Below are 15,334 nucleotides of genomic sequence, written 5' to 3'. Positions count from 1 at the left end.
GCAGTCTGTATATCTTCTTTGGAGAAATGTCTATTTAGGTCTTCTGCGCATTTTTGGATTGGGTTGTTTGTTTTTTTGTTATTGAGCTGCATGAGCTGCTTATAAATTTTGGAGTTTAATCCTTTGTCACTTGCTTCATTTGCAAATATTTTCTCCCATTCTGAGGGTTGTCTTTTGGTCTTGTTTATGGTTTCCTTTGCTGTGCAAAAGCTTTGAAGTTTCATTAGGTTCCACTTGTTTATTTTTGTTTTTATTTCCATTTCTCTAGGAGGAAGGTCAAAAAGGATCTTGCTGTGATTTATGTCATACTGTGTTCAGGCTATGTTTTCCTCTAAGAGTTTGATACTGTCTGGCCTTACTTTTAGGTCTTTAATCTATTTTGAGCTTATTTTTGTGTATGGTGTGAGGGAGTGATCTAATCTCATACTTTTACATGTACCTGTCCAGTTTTCCCAGCACCATTTATTGAAGAGGCTGTTCTTTCTCCACTGTACATTCCTGCCTCCTTTATCAAAGATAAGGTGACCATATGTGTGTGGGTTTATCTCTGGGCTTTCTATCCTGTTCCATTGATCTATCTTTCTGTTTTTGTGCCAGTACCATATTGTCTTGATTACTGTAGCTTTGTAGTATAGTCTGAAGTCAGGGAGCCTGATTCCTCCAGCTCCGATTTCCGTTCTCAAGATTGCTTTGGCTATTCAGGGTCCTTTATGTTTCCATACAAATTGTGAAATTTTCCTTCTAGTTCTGTGAAAAATGCCAGTGGTAGTTTGATAGAGATTGCATTTAATCTGTACATTGCTTTGGATAGTAGAGTCATTTTCACAATCTTCATTCTTCCTATCCAAGAACATGGTATATCTCTCCATCTATTTGTATCATCTTTAATTTCTTTCATCAGTGTCTTATAATTTTCTGCATACAGATCTTTTGTCTCCTTTGGTAGGTTTATTCCTAGATATCTTATTATTTTTGTTGCAGTGGTAAATGGCAGTGTTTTCTTGATTTCACTTTCAGATTTTTCATCATTAGTGTATAGGAATGCCAGAGAGTTCTGTGCATTAATTTTGCATCCTGCTACTTTACCAAATTCATTGATTAGCTCTAGTAGTTTTCTGGTAGCATCTTTAGGATTCTCTATGTATAGTATCATGTCATCTGCAAACAGTGACAGCTTTACTTCTTCTTTTCCAATTTGGATTGCATTTATTTCCTTTTCTTCTCAGATTGCTGTGGCTAAAACTTCCAAAACTATGTTGAATAAGAGTGGTGAGATTGGGTAACCTTGTCTTTTTCCTGATCTTAGTGGAAATGCTTTCAGTTTTTCACCATTGAGGACGGTGTTGGCTGTGGGTTTGTCATATATGGTCTTTATTTTGTTGAGGAAAGTTCCCTCTTTGCCTACTTTCTGCAGGGTTTTTATCATAAATGGGTGTTGAATTTTGTCAAAAGCTTTCTCTGCATCTATTGAGATGATCATATGTTTTTTCTCCCTCAATTTGTAAATATGGTGTATCACATTGATTGATTTGCGTATATTGAAGAATCCTTGCATTCCTGGGATAAATCCCACTTGATCATGATGTATAATCCTTTTAATGTGCTGTTGGATTCTGTTTGCTAGTATTTGTTGAGGATTTTTGCATGTATGTTTATCAGTGATATCGGCCTGTAGTTTTCTTTCTTTGTGACATCCTTGTCTGCTTTTGGTATCAAGGTGATGGTGGTCTCATAAAATGACTTTTGGAGTGTTCCTCTCTCTTCTATATTTTGGAAGAGTTTGAGAAGGATAGGTGTTAGCTCTTCTCTAACTGTTTGATAGAATTCGCCTGTGAAGCCATCTGGTCCTGGGCTTTTGTTTGTTGGAAGATTTTTTAATCACAGTTTCAATTTCAGTGCTTGTGATTGGTCTGTTCATATTTTCTATTTCTTCCTGGTTCAACCACAGCACATTGTGCTTTTCTAAGAATTTGTCCATTTCTTCCAGGTTGTCCATTTTATTGGCATAGAGTTGCTTGTAGTAATCTCTCATGATCTTTTGTATTTCTACAGTGTCAGTTGTTACTTCTCCTTTTTCATTTCTAATTCTATTGATTTGAGTCTTCTCCCTTTTTTTCTTGATAAGTCTGGCAAATGGTTTATCAATTTTGTTTATCTTCTCAAAGAACCAGCTTTTAGTTTTATTGATCTTTGCTATTGTTTCCTTCATTTCTCTTTCATTTATTTCTAATATGATTTTTATGATTTTTTTTCCTTCTGCTAACTTTTGGGTTTTTTTTGTTCTTCTTTTTCTAATTGCTTTAGGTGCAAGGTTAGGTTGTTTATTTGAGATATTTCCTGTTTCTTAAGGTAGGACTGTATTGCTATAAAATTCCCTCTTAGAACTGCTTTTGCTGTATCCCATAGATTTTGGGTCATCGTGTCTCCATTGTCATTTGTTTCTAAGTATTTTTTTATTTCCTCTTTGATTTCTTCAGTGACCACTTCGTTATCGAGTTGTGTATTGTTTAGCCTCCATTTGTTTGTATTTTTTCAGATCTTTTCCTGTAATTAATATCTAGTCTCATAGTATTGTGGTCAGAAAAGATACTTGAAACAATTTCAATTTTCTTAAATTTACCAAGGCTTCTCTTGTGACCCAAGATATGATCTATCCTGGAGAATGTTCCATGAGCACTGGAGAAAAATGTGTATTCTGTTGTTTTTGGATAGAATGTCCTATAAATATCAATTAAGTCCATCTTGTTTAATGTATCATTTAAAGCTTGTGTTTCCTTATTTATTTTCATTTTGGATGATCTGTCCATTGGTGAAAGTGGGGTGTTAAAGTCCCCTAGTATGAATGTGTTACTGTCGATTTCCCCTTTTATGGCTGTTAGTATTTGCCTTATGTACTGAGGTGCTCCTATGTTGGGTGCATAAATATTTACAATTGTTATATCTTGTTCTTGGATCGATCCCTTGATCATTATGTAGTGTCCTTCTTTGTCTCTTCTAATAGTCTTTATTTTAAAGTCTATTTTGTCTGATATGAGAATTGCTACTCCAGCTTTCTTTTGGTTTCCATTTGTATGCAATATCTTTTTCCATCCCCTTACTTTCAGTCTGTATGTGTCTCTAGGACTGAAGTGGGTCTCTTGTAGACAGCAAATATATGGGTCTTGTTTTGTACCCATTTAGCCAATCTGTGTCTTTTGCTGGGACCATTTAGTCCATTTACATTTAAGGTAATTATCGATATGTATGTTCCTATTCCCATTTTCTTAATTGTTTTGGGTTTGTTATTGTAGGTCTTTTCCTTCTCGTGTTTCTTGCCTAGAGAAGTTCCTTTAGCAGTTGTTGTAAAGCTGGTTTGGTGGTGCTGAACTCTCTCAGCTTTTGCTTGTCTGTAAAGCTTTTAATTTCTCCATCAAACCTGAATGAGATCCTTGCAGGGTAGAGTAATCTTGGTTGTAGCTTTTTCTCCTTCATCACTTTAAATATGTCCTTCCAGTCCCTTCTGGTTTGCAGAGTTTCTTCTGAAAGATCAGCTGTTAACCTTATGGGGATTTGCTTGTGTGTTTTTTGTTGTTTTTCCCTTTTGTTTTTAATATGTTTTCTTTGTATTTAATTTTTGACAGTTTGATTAATATGTGTCTTGGCATATTTCACCTTGGATTTATCCTGTATGGGACTCTCTGTGTTTCCTGGACTTGATTAACTATTTCTTTTCCCACATTAGGGAAGTTTTCAACTATAATCTCTTCAAATATTTTCTCAATCACTTTCTTTTTCTCTTCTTCTTCTGGAACCCCTATAATTTGAATGTTGGTGCGTTTAATGTTGTCCCAGAGGTCTCTGAGGCTGTCCTCAGTTCTTTTCATTCTTTTTTCTTTATTCTGCTCTGCAGTAGTTATTTCCACTATTTTATCTTCCAGGTCACTTATCCATTCTTCTGTCTTAGTTATTCAGCTATTGATACCATCTAGAGTATTTTTAATTTCATTTATTGTGTTGTTCATCATTGTTTGTTTCATCTTTAGTTCTTCTAGGTCTTTGTTAAATGTTTCTTGCATTTTTTCCATTCTATTTCCAAGATTTTGGATCATCTTTACTATCATTATTCTGAATTCTTTTTCAGGTAGACCGCCTATTTCCTCTTCCTTTGTTAGGTCTGGTGGGTTTTTATCTTGCTCCTTCATCTGCTATGTGTTTTTATGTCTTCTCATTTTGCTTATCTTACTGTGCTTGGGGTCTCCTTTTTGCAGTCTGCAGGTTCGTAGTTCCCGTTGTGTTTGGTGTCTGTCCGCAGTGGCTAAGTTTGGTTCAGTGGGTTGTGTAGGCTTCCTGGTGGAGGGGACTAGAGCCTGTATTCTGGTGGATGAGGCTGGATCTTGTCTTTCTGGTGGGCAGGTCCACGTCTGGTGGTGTGTTTTGGGGTGTCCGTGGACTTAGTATGATTTTAGGCAGCCTCTCTTCTAATGGGTGAGGTTGTGTTCCTGTGTTGCTAGCTGTTTGGCATAGGGTGTCCAGCACTGTTGTTTGCTCGTCGAGTGAAGCTGGGTGCTGGTGTTGAGATGGAGATCTGGGAGATTTTCACTGTTTGATATTATGTGGCGCTGGGAGGTCTCTTGTGGCCCAGTGTCCTGAAGTTGGCTCTCCCACCTCAGAGGCACAGCTCTGACTCCTGGCTGCATCACCAAGAGCCTTTCATGCACATGGCTCAGAATCAAAGGGAGAAAAAGTAGGAAGAAAGATTTAGTAGAAGTAGAAAGAAAAAAAGAAAGAAAGAAAGAAAGAAAGGAGGGAGGGAGGGAGGGAGGAAGGAAGGAAGGAAGGAAGGAAGGAAGGAAGGAAGGAAGGAAAAAAAGAAAGAAGATAAAGTAAAATAAAATAAGATAAAACGTAATAAAATTATTCAAATAAAAAAATAGTAATTAAGAAAAAAAATGAAAAAGAAAAAGAATGGATGGATAGAACCCTAGGACAAATGGTGGAAGCACAGCTATACAGACAAAATCTCACACAGAAGCATACACATAGACACTCACAAAAAGAAGAAAAGGGAAAAAAATCATAAATCTTGCTCTCAAATTCCACCTCCTCAATTTGGGATGATTTGTTGTCTATTCATGTATTCCACAGATGCAGGGTACATCAAGTTGATTGTGGAGCTTTAATCCGCTGCTTCTGAGGCTGCTGGGGGAAATTTCCCTTTCTCTTCTTTGTTCTCACAGCTTCCGGGGCTCAGCTTTGGATTTGGCCCCGCCTCTGCGCGTTGGTCGCCAGAGGGCGTCTGTTCCTCGCTCAGACAGGATGGGGTTAAAGGAGCCGCTGATTTGGGGGCTCTGGCTCACTCAGGCCAGGGGGAGCAAGGGACACGGATGAGGGGTGAGGCTGCGGAGGCAGAGGCCGTTGTGACATTGCACCAACCTGAGGCGCGCCATGCGTTCTCCCTGGGGAGTTCTCCCTGGATCCTGGGACCCTGGCAGTGGCGGGCTGCACAGGTTCTCTGGAAGGGGGGTGTGGATAGTAACCTGTGCTCGCACACAGGCTTCTTGTTGGCGGCAGCAGCATCCTTAGCGTTTCATGCCCGTCTCTGGGGTCCGCGCTGTTAGCCGTGGCTCACGCCCATCTCTGGAGCTCCTTTAAGCAGCGCTCTTAATCCCTTCTCCTCGCGAACCAGGAAACAAAGAGGGAAGAAAAAGTCTCTTGCCTCTTCGGCAGGTCCAGACTTTTCCCCCGACTCCCTCCCGGCTAGCCGTGGTACACTAACCCCCTGCAGGCTGTGTTCACGCCGCCAACTCCAGTCCTCTCCCGGCACTCGGACCGAAGCCCGAGCCTCAGCTTGTAGCACCACCCACCCTGGCGGGTGAGCAGACAAGCCTCCCGTGCTGGTGTGTGCTGGTCGGCCCTGATCCTCTGTGCGGGAATCTCTATGCTTTGCCCTCTGCGCCTCTGTTGCTGCGCTCTCCTCTGCGGCTCCGAAGCTTTTCCCCTCCACCATCCGCAGTCTCTGCCCGCGAAGGGGCTTCCTAGTGTGTGGAAACCTTTCCTCCTTCACAGCTCCCTCCCACTGCTGCAGGTCCCATCCCTATCCTTTTGTCTCTGTTTTTTCTTTTGCCCTACCCAGGTACGTGGGGACTTTCTTGCCTTTTGGGAGGTCTGAGGTCTTCTGCCAGCTTTCAGTAGGTGTTCTGTAGGAGTTGTTCCACGTGTAGATGTATTTCTGGTGTATCTGTGGGGAGGGAGTTGATCTCCGTGTCTTACTCTTCCCCCATCTTCCCGGAAGCCTCTGAAACTATGTTCTTAATCATAGAACATTTTTGTTTCTGAATACAAAGTATCTTGTGAACATCTTAAAAATCTGTTTTAGAAATGCTGCTTTGAATGGAAGAATGATAGTTAAAAAGTGCAAATGTTATTTGGACATAAGAAAATGTATATACATCCTTGCAATTGGAAAGACTTATGGCTCCTTGTACTTTTAAATTAAGTTTATTGATTGCATTATTTAATAAATATTTGCCATTAGTTTTTAATAAGATCTTAGGATTAAAAAGTTGTTTTGAACACTTCCTCTAATTTTACTAGTCGTTTTCATTGCATTTAGATGCTATTGTGGTTCATACAAATAGATTTATGGCTGCAAAATCCATGTCCCTGCTGTATTTTATTAATACATGATGTCTCTATCCTTTTTATTGATTTATAATCTTTAATGTTACTTTCTCTTAGTATTTCTTCTCCACATGTCTTGTTTTGACTTTGCTGATTCCTACATCTTCAACTTTTTAAAAAAAAAATCACTTCGTTTTGAGAATCTTTTTTTCTGAATATAACATATCTGGGTGTTAGTTCTTAATCCAGTATGACAGTCTTTGTCTTCTGATGGATCAATTCCTTCCTTTTCTCCTTTCTTTCATTTCTCTCTTGCTCTCTTTTTATTCTTTGAAATTTTAGATTCATTTTATGCTGCAAAACTTTTTACATGATTTTCCCAATGTTTCAATTTTCCAACATTTATTCTAATGTGAAAACACATCAAATACATTAGACTCATAGTAAACTCCAAACAGTGAAAAACAATTCTAGAATTTATTGCATATGGTACCATCAGTGGTTGCTATTTTTAGAGTTTTCTTTGGGGGATTATCCATTGAAACATAACATTTCAGAGCAAAGTCATCTTCAAGAGTCGACTTCTGAAGACAATAAAGAGTACAACAGTCCAATATTTTTATAGTTGTTGTTTGACAGGTTATGAGTAGCTGCAAGCCATTTCTACACATTTTTTTCCAAAAGTCTTAGATGATGAAGAGGAATCATTACTTTCAGCACTACTCTACTAGCATAAAGTTCTAACAACTTTCAAAATGGACTTAGAATTTGGACAAACAAGTTGGTTCAGGATATGTTTTATTTCTTTGGTGGTTCTCTTATCCATCTCAGTACTTTGGTGAATTTGAAATTGATCATATACTGCACCAGGAGCTCAGAAATGGATATACTCCTGTTTAGAGCCCCTTTTTAAGCCATACTTCCTCATATCTAAAAATAATTTATCTAACATTTCAGGAAATTTAATTTTATGGTTAAGATAAATAGCTTGGAAATCTAAATCTAAACAATCTAAAATTGTTCAGAAATCTGCACATGGATTAGAAATATATTTACATGCTGAAATGGCATTTTCCCATAAGTCATTAATAGAGAATGGATCCTAAAGATCAAACATCACTTTGAAGGCTTAACTTTGATTTTGATTTCTGTTTTCTCTTGAGGAAAATATATTTTCTATTATTTCTGGTAATCTATAATTAACTGTACCAACCTTACAATATTAATCAATTCATGTTGTGCCTGGATGGTTATATAAAATTTGTAACCCAAAAAATCAATTAGCTTTAGCATTCCATCAGAAAGTTAACAGGTTTCAGGTCACTGTGAAAAATGCCATGTTGATAAATTATGTGAAGGGCCCCAACATATTGTTTTTTCAGTTTCTCTAGTATTCCTGTGATGCTGGATATTTTTTCTTTTTAAGCCAACTATTAAGATCAATGTTTCCACACTCCACTGCCATATAGATGTAGTGGTCTCTGATTTTATAATTCTAAAGTTAGGTTACATTATTGCTGTGTTGTTATAATTTATTAAAATAAGTCATAACTCCCATAACTCTCAATTGTTTGGTCACCTGATTCTTCTAGGTTCACACATTTTATAGCATGTATCTGCTTCTTTTCACTAAACACCTGAAATACCTTACTTGAAATTTTATGTCCTACCTGCTTTAAAGTTGAATTGTTTTTATTTTATCTGAAATGTATTTTTTTTTAAGATTTTGAAATCATAAGTAAAATTTATCAATCTATTAATTCAGTTCTTTCATTTTTGGTTTAAGTATTCATATACTTGTTTTTCTTCAAGTTAATTGCTTATTTTATATCAGAGATTCCTTCATCTGTGATGACTTTATCAGTTCCTATTTTCAACCAGTGTTAATTTGGATTTTTTACTGCATTTCTTTCCCATTAATTGACATTTACCATTCCTCTCTCTTTATCAGATGATTTTACTTTTATTACAAGTTAACAATTGCTTCTCTCACTGAAAGGCACTGTTTATACTGCCTCATGCTCTTTCATTCTCTCTTACAACATTTCTGTATAGAAAACTATATTGAGATTACTTTAAAAGTCTCTCCATTTCCCCTTTCACACAATGAGACCTATGGAACAACTTGAACTTCCTTTTTCTCATGCTTCATGACTATCTTGGATTTTGACTAAGATAGTATAGTTCTTACTAGACCTATCTTTCTGTGAGTCTTATGCTGCTCTCAAGCAATACCAGAAAGTATACATTCATCCATTTTGAGTTATTCTATAAATAAATAAATTTGTATATAATTATGTAATATTATATATTACACATAAATGTATATAAAACAAAATAACTATAAATATAGAAACATATATCAATAATATACATTATATATTATGTATATTTATTTACACAGACACACATGTGTAAGTTGTATAAATATCAAATTTATTTATACCAATGTTCATAAGTACTATTAATCTACTATTCCATCTTCTCTTCATTGCTATATTTTGAGGTCTTGTTTTGGTTAATGTTTGGTTTGGTGGTAGTTTTTTTTTTTAATTTTTATTTCCAAACATTTTTCTTAGGCGTGATAGTTGAGGAATACACTTTTGAATTCTGGCATCTCTTCAAACATCTTTGTGCATCTGAGATGCAAATGACATCATTAGTAAATTTGGAATTCCTGGGCTGAAATCCTTTTCTTTCAGTAGTTCATAAGTGGTATTCTGCATTTAGCTGCTGATAATACAAAGATGCCAGTCAGATTTATTTTCCTCTGCTTGTAGCTTATCATTACATATGGATAATTATAAAATTATTTCTCTATTGTTAAAGATTATGTGTTTTATCAAGATAGGTGTTCTTTCTCACCAGTCCAGCCTGTAACTCAATGACCTCTCTCAATATGAAGACACATGCTTCATTCAACTCAGAGAATTGCCTTCAATCAAGTGTTCTGTTATACCTGATCCTCCATCTGTCCATTTTCCTCCCTTTGAAACTCCTGTTCTTTTCTCGCTAATTTTCCTGAACTTCTTAACTCACTAATTTCAGTCTCAATTTCTTCTCATTTAATTTATTTTCTGAGTGTGTCTTCCTAAGTGCTTAAAACAAATCAGGTGTCCATCTGTCTCCTCCAGCAGGTCTTTCTCTCTTGCCATGAGTTTCAAACTTTCCATCTTATGTTTCTCTCTGTGGTTCCTGAGGTCTATCAAGTAAGCTGTAATTTTACTCTGCCAGTAAATTGAGACTTAGATTGAATATTTGAATGTCTCCCATGAACAGAATTCTCAGGGTTTCTGAGGTAAATGGGACTCCTTTTCTGGGGAGCTGTGGATTAAGGGCAGACTGTCACCACTCTCCTGAGATAAATGGAAGAGTCCTTTCTGCTCTTTGGTATTTGTCTACTTCCAACCTTCCCAGTAGTGAAGAATCAACTCACTTGTTGTTTGCAATCTGGGCTCACTGAGGTCAGGGATTTCCGGGCCACATCCTAGAGGAAAATTCTACTTTCAACCTTCACTTGGAATACGCTCCCACCTGGGCTCTACAGATCTCTGGACACCAAGCACTTTAAAGAGTAAGTCATATAGCATCAGATTTTCATTTGGAGAGATAAGAAGAGGAAAAATGTGGATAATGAATTTGAGTGGGCAAACTTGAAAACAGGGATAATATTTTGACATATTGAGTAAATCCAGGTGATATATGATATGAAATGAATATAGAAATTGACTATATTGATAGAGAAAATGTAAAGAATTTTTAATCCTTTAAGAGATATAACAAAAGCCATGGCCATTGATTAAGTATAGAGGGCAAGAAAGCAAGAGCCACCTGAGCTAAAACTCAAGATTCTGGTTTGAGGTAAGGTGACAAGATAAATTTTGTGACTTTTAATGAGAAAGGAGAAGTGTATTATTTGGACCAAATTGGTACCAGAATATACTGCTGGGTCTATCAAATCTCCTACCCAGATTGGGATTTCCAGATATTCATTGGTTCTCTATAATGAATTCAATAAAACTTGATAAAATGGATTTTTGAAGATTTTTAAAAGATCAAGATCATAAAGATTATCGATAACATTTTTCCACAGGTACTTTAACACTATTTTGAAAAAGAATCTCTGTTCGCTCTGAATTCATTCAGTCATTAAGTATTCACTATCTTTATATCATTAACAGGAATGGTGAGAAGCAGTTTAGAATCAAAGATGAATAAAGCAGTCTCTTTCCTGAAGAAGTTCTGTTACACCGATAAACTCTTATTTCTCAGAACTCTTATGGCTCAGTATCAGAGAAATTCATAGATTGTCATGAGAAGAGAGGACCTGGAAGATGTGTTGGTGAGAGAAGTCATACCTAATTTGATTTTTAAAGGATGAAGAGAAGTTAAATAGGGAAAGCTCAAGGACATTTTAGAAAGAAAATGACACAAAAGCGAATGACTGTGGCAACAAACGGCATAGTATAGGCGGAGCAATACAAGCAATTTTGTGCAGCTAGTTAATAAGTGTGAAACTAGGATTAAAAAAGAAAGAGTTTGAATGGAGCAGTAAGTGCCGGGTCATGAAATAGTTTGTTAGGAAGTTTAAGAATTAACCTATACATAATGAGAAGCTAGGAAATATTTACAGAATTTTTTTTTATGACAACAACTTGGTCAGATTTTTTTTTTTTTTTTAGACAGATCACTTTCTCGGCTGTAACGTAAATGGATCCAAGGGGGATAAGACTGGAAACAACAGAGATTTTGGAAGTTACTGCATTGGTTTAAGACAGAGATAGTCATGTTGGAATTATGTCATTTGAATAGGAATAAAGTCAATTTAAGTTTTAGACAGATAACTTGATTTTATGTTCTAGTTAAATTGAGTATAAAAGTAAAGATACCCAGTTGACAGGTGGACAAGCACATGTAAGGCTGTAAGGAGACAGATGGGTTGGAAATAAGATTTTGAGTCATCAGTTCACAGGTGTTAGAGGAAGGCATGAGAATGGAGAGAATTTCTCAGGAAAATCATGCCAAGTGAAGCGGTATTAATCTGAACTAGGAATTATGGTGGTAAGCAAGCTTAAAGGGTGGACAAAGAAGTGATCATCAGGAAAAATTAGTTTTTTTTTAAGATAAAGAGATATCTAATAACATTGACACTTGAAGACATCAGTACTGTTTACTAATATCCAGTTCTCTCTTCCCTTGGGCACATGGGAGGATTGTACTCTTCATTCCCTATGAGTTAGGCATGGTCAACAGACTGATTCGATCAATGAAATGTGAATAATAGAGACATATTACTTCCAAGAGAAAGCCAGTAATTGCCCAACTCCCCACGCCCTCCAACTTTGGTGTGCTTATCACAGAAGCATTTGTTAAGATGAAGCCTCAAAAAAAAAAAAAAAAAAAAAAAAAAAGATGAAGCCTCAAAAAGCCTGGGTTATTGTCTATTCTTCATAGCTGAATAAATGTTGTTGTTTCAACAGAATTTTTAATACTAAATCTAATCTTAGCCCATGAAAAGAGCTGCTAGTATTCATTAGGAAATCCATTGTGATCTTAGCAGGACATTTTTGGTGACCTAGTGAGATAAGTCAAACTTCAGTGCATCTAGGAGTTTAACGGATGTGACATGGTGGACATAATATGCGTCCGTTGCTACTATATGAACATTGGGAGAGAGGAGAGAAACTGGAGAGTATATCCAGGGAACTGTAGAGTCAAGACAGGGTCCAATTTGGCAGGGGTGAATCAAAGAGAGAGACTTCAGGAATGTTCGTGCTGAGGGAAGGGAGCCAGTTACAATAGGAATGAACACAAAAGAAAAGGAGTGATCAGTGAAGCTATTTTCTACAAACGCCAGGAGATATTGCAATAAAGGACACACAGGGAGAAGGATTTAGGATGGGCTACAGTCACACAAAGAGAAGGCTTTAAACAGGAAGACATAACACTCAATATCCTAGACAGGAAGTTAGGAGGGATAGAGAGAGGAAGGAATTACGGAAAGAACCAGGGTTTAGTTAAGGTAAAGTAACAAATCATGAGAGTGACAGTCTTCTGTGTTAAATGAGATATTGGGTGGTTTGTTAATAATGAAATTATGTTTTCAGAGGTTACAGTGCAAATTTTGGAGGTGGGGCAATAAGAAAAAAGACAGCAGTATAGACGTTTACATCAGAGAATATTTAGAGGAAAACTGGGAAAAAAGGATTTATCCATCAACAAATTGATAATTGAGATCTTTGTCATGTCTTTTAACTTTGTCTAAAGTCTTTTAGTAACAAAACTACTCAGTATGCTAAGTAATATCTGCCCTGGTGTTAGTGGCTCTGTCATATGTTTTAAATAATATCGTTTAAAAGATGTTGAACAGTGTGTGTCTTCTAAAATCTTGTAATACTAAAATCAGTCGATTGTAGAATGACCTAAAGCAATAATTCCATTAAATATGTTCATGAGCAGTATTTTAGAATCATTTTCTTTGCCTAGTATCATGATTTATATCTTAACTAATTGCAATCTTTTTTTTTTTAATTGCTCTGTGCCAAATATCACAAACTAAGTGGCTTAAAACAACACAAATATGTTATCTCCCAGTTTCAATTGTTGAAGAGCCTGACACTATCTAGCCGACTTCTTTGCTCATGTTGGCTGGGGCTGCTATCTCATCTGAAGCTTAAGTTCCCCTTCCCAGCTCATTCAAGTTGTAATTAGAACTTAGATTCTTTGGATTATAGGACTGAGGTTCCAACTTTCTTACTGGCTGTTAGTCAGAGCCCATTCTTAGCATTGAGAGGCTGCTTGTGGTTTCCTGTGTTCATCATAATATGGTGTTTGCTCCTTTAAGGCTTTGAAACTTACTTCCTCTCACTGTGATTTAAAGAGCTCATATAGACAGGCCCATACACATAATTTCCTTTTGATTCACTCAAGGTCAGCTGATTAGTAACCTTAACTCTATTTACATCTGTAAAGTCTCCTTTGTCACCTAATATAATCGTGAGAGTGATAATCCACCAAATTCACAGGTTCTGAACACACTCAAGATGAGGAAATTACACAAGACATTTACACCAATGTGAAAATCTTTAGGGCCATCTTAGAATTACAATTATGCCAACAATCTTGACAATCAGAACACTTAAATAGTACATGGGCTTCCCTGGTGGCGCAGTGGTTGAGAGTCCGCCTGCCGATGCAGGGGACACGGGTTCGTGCCTCGGTCGGGGAAGATCCCACATGCCGCGGAGCGGCTGGGCCCGTGAGCCATGGCCGCTGAGCCTGCGCGTCCGGAGCCTGTGCTCCACAACGGGAGAGGCCACAACAGTGAGAGGCCCAAGCACCACAAAAAAAGAAAAAAAAAAAAATAGTACATGAACTATTGAACATAATGTGAGAAAATATTAACATATGGCAACCCCATCCCCACCTTGTTGTATTTTCTAATATTATCACCTGGTAACTTTTCTTTCATATTTCCTTCATTAATGAATTAAATACATATCCCACCTTGAAATCCATAAAAATTGTTTTAAAAATTGATGTAGAAAGAAGAGCATGAGAGAACAAAGTCATGCATGGGAGAGGAAAGACAAGAAGAGATATTTTTACATAAAGAAGATGAATGATTCTATGAGCTTCTAAAACTGACCCAAAAGGATTTTTTAATCTCCTATAGCCATGGAGATATAAAGAAAAAACACAAATTTTTGACTTTTCAAGTAAAATATTACAATGCAAATGAAATTCAGAACCTCTCTGGAGCTCTTAAGTGAAAGTGAGAATGATGATTAGAAAAAATCGGAATGATGGAATTTGTGGGAATTCTGATAGATTATGATTATTTACACCACCACCTCCAATCCTCTTTAACTTTGCTTTTAAAAAGAAAAAAATCTCTTGCTCTAATGGAGATTGTCAGCATTCCTTTGCTTTAACTCTCTTTAATAACCTCATTCGAAGCAGATGCATTTCAAGGGGATGTTGATTGATTTTAAGATCCACAAGTACCATCTCTCAGATCTTCCTGAGCCATACCCTCAGAAGAATTAAGATGAATTATGACTTGAGAGGAGATGGACAAAAATCTGGCAAATCATTTGGTTTTTATTCTACTATTTATGTCAACCAAAACCTGGGGCTTCATGTAATTCATGTACAAAAATATTATACATGTGTTACGTTAGGAAGGAAAAATCATAACATTATATGGAGTCAAACAAATAATATGGATTGCAGCTTGAGCAGTGATAGGTATCTCTAATTACTTGGTAGATAACTGAAATCTGGACTCAGTATTGGCTTATGTTAAATAAAGTTGAGATATTGGAACTTAACTGGAACATAATGCAGGAAGAAATGACAGTACTTAGAAAGAGAAGCTATCTGTAGAGAATTCTTCATAGGTTATTTACTCACCCTAACTAATCGTGCTCCCAAGAGGGGCTCTTCAGTTGCTTTCCCTTCTCCCTGGTCTTCCTTCATTTTCTCTGGCTCCTGGGCTAAGGGTAGTGTACATATGTTCAACTCCATAACAACGGGCTCTGGTTTCTGTAGGATGTCTTCATCACTGAGGTCAGAGGTAACAAGAAACAGTATGATTTTCAGTCTGTCCTCCTGTGGTTCCAGCTTTCTATTATCTTCTCTTCCTGCCTGTAGACTTCAGCCTCCAGCATTAGAAACAAAAACATCCTTGCAAAGACTATTTAGTCAATCCCCCTACTTCCATAAGTCATTT

At 36.8% G+C, this 15,334-nt stretch overlaps 1 pseudogene; it reads right to left on the bottom strand.

Annotated features, from left to right (window-relative positions):
• Positions 1-7,611: 7,611 nt before the first annotated feature.
• Positions 7,612-8,279, bottom strand: LOC101271224 (dual specificity protein kinase TTK-like; annotated as a pseudogene).
• Positions 8,280-15,334: the final 7,055 nt, after the last annotated feature.

The sequence above is a fragment of the Orcinus orca genome, chromosome 5 (assembly GCF_937001465.1).
Source record: "Orcinus orca chromosome 5, mOrcOrc1.1, whole genome shotgun sequence".
Taxonomy (NCBI): domain Eukaryota; kingdom Metazoa; phylum Chordata; class Mammalia; order Artiodactyla; family Delphinidae; genus Orcinus; species Orcinus orca.
This window is presented reverse-complemented; position numbering and strand designations above follow the sequence as displayed.